Below are 2,184 nucleotides of genomic sequence, written 5' to 3'. Positions count from 1 at the left end.
GATGCGATATTAATTTTTTTAAATAGGTAGCTTACCAAATTTTGACAGAGGCAAATCATTTTAGATCTGCGCTAAAACTTGAAAACTTGTATTGACGTCCTTTTACTCTTGTATGTTTTTAAGTTTAATTTAATTAAAAATATAATCTAACCGAAATCGCACCCTTAAACAAACAAGAAGAACAGTAGCACTATCTTTACACCCTAAGCTACTCCCAATAATGGGAGCTCGCCTTATGCTGGTACTGCTGTTAAAGGTTTTTTTTTTATAAAGTATGTAAGGAATGCGCTGATAATAATATAGTCGAAACGGTAAAGATATAGTACTTAAGTAATCGTATTGTCTACGTATTGCATGAAAGCGCAATATATACCAAACTTTAACTTCCCTTGAGACCGTTGAAACTAATCGTCAGCTGTTTCTCAACTCTAGAATATGCCGCGCAATGATAAATTATTAAGATTTTTGTAAATTTTTTTTTTGGTTTTAATGAAAGACCCTAAAATCCCAAATCTCTCTTGAAATCACGTCAACCAAAACAATAAACCGAAATTTGTACTTCATAGTGGTACGATTTCTGATTTAGTCTGTACATCACTACGACTACTTAGTCTAAGTGATGAAATGTTAAATACATTAAAACGCAAGCCTTACCTCGTACTAAAATATTAATTCGGTAATTTGACAGCTATCATACTAAAGGGCACCACTCAAAGATCAAACATGAGCTCGTAAAATAATTCAGGGGCGGTCCGACACTTAGCATAAGGTCAAACTGACATTTCGTATAGCATTTACGCCGCCGACAATTCATAAGGTAAGGCAACTGACGTCACGCAATGAAAAATGTAGAGATACGACATTGTTTATCGATAACAATTAATTAAAAAAAATAGAGTGTACTACATGAAAACAAAACAACGAGACGCTTATTTATATACGTTCAACTATTAATAATGTCGAAATTTTCGGAAAATATTTTATTGCAATTACTATCTACCATATTGTAAGCAAAAAACAGATAAAATAAATAAGTAAATAAGTTTTTTTAGAAAACGCAAAAGCGTGTTTGTCTGTTAGTCATTCTTTTTTCGTTGGTGGACCTGCTTTATAGTTCATACTTTTGTTCGGAAAACATATCATGGGTGGAACCTTGTGAACTATAAACTACTAACTGCCTCTGTAGTCTTTGGATTCGAAGCCACAGTAACTCTGGACAAAAAAAAACAAATTTCAAACCCTATAAACTTATTTTTTTTTACTTTTGAAAATTCGTTTTTCGTTTGCCATCGTTTGAAATCAATCGTGAAACATTAACAAAAAAACTTTTTTTCCTTTCACTTTATGTCATTTATGTTGAGTAAGAAATTTCTATTCGCAATCTTTTATGAAACGTTTTAGAGAATTTCCGTAATGGAATCTAAAAAAGTATTCCTTCGAGCCGGATTTGAACCAGCGACCTATGGATACCAATTAACTTACAACTACAGTCCACCGCTCTACCAACTGAGCTATCGAAGGCATACATTACCTCTTAAAATTTGTTTACACGTCCACAACATTTTAATATACAGACATACTGTGTTATGTAATAAATTAAATGACTGTGTATCATAGAAATTTCTTCCAACATTTGTCTATCGGTACTAGAATTAAAACAAAATCATCGTGTAACAAACAATGCTTTCGCAAATAAGTTTAGATGAAACAATATTGACAAGAAAAAATTACTTTGTTTGTCTCGTGAAGACTTTTATAAATTTATTACTTTAATCGTTCGTGTTCACGAAAATTCTAATGTATTCGAAACGTTACAAATAATGAACTGAGAATTCTAAACCCCAGATGTGACTGTAAAGTAAGTAATTGTGCTTTATTCAGCACCAATATTATAATAAAACAAAAGAAATTAAGAACACTGAGACTATCATATACATATAATAAAATAACCATAGTTAAATAAATATATATATGCTTCAGCAGCAGCTGAGGTTTTCTCTCTGTCTCTCTCTCTCTCTCTCTTCCTAGTAATTCATCCCACAGGGCGGTGGAGTGAGCTTTCCTTATTTTTCTTCTCCATTTCACTCCGTATATGACATCATCATCAGTAACATTGCTTTCCCTCTTGCTCTTCAGCACTACATATTTCACCTTGTATTGGGGTTCACTCTAGGTCTCCGACCG

The 2,184-nt window shown here is 32.6% G+C and overlaps 1 non-coding gene across 1 annotated transcript; it reads right to left on the bottom strand.

Moving 5' to 3' along the window:
• Positions 1-1,432: 1,432 nt before the first annotated feature.
• Positions 1,433-1,521, bottom strand: TRNAY-GUA (transfer RNA tyrosine (anticodon GUA)). The gene is given in 2 exon segments: positions 1,433-1,468; positions 1,485-1,521. It is a non-coding gene; the product is annotated as a tRNA-Tyr (tRNA).
• Positions 1,522-2,184: the final 663 nt, after the last annotated feature.

Source organism: Bombyx mandarina, chromosome 13 (assembly GCF_030267445.1).
Source record: "Bombyx mandarina strain Sakado chromosome 13, ASM3026744v2".
In the NCBI taxonomy this organism is placed as follows: Eukaryota; Metazoa; Arthropoda; class Insecta; order Lepidoptera; family Bombycidae; genus Bombyx; species Bombyx mandarina.
This window is presented reverse-complemented; position numbering and strand designations above follow the sequence as displayed.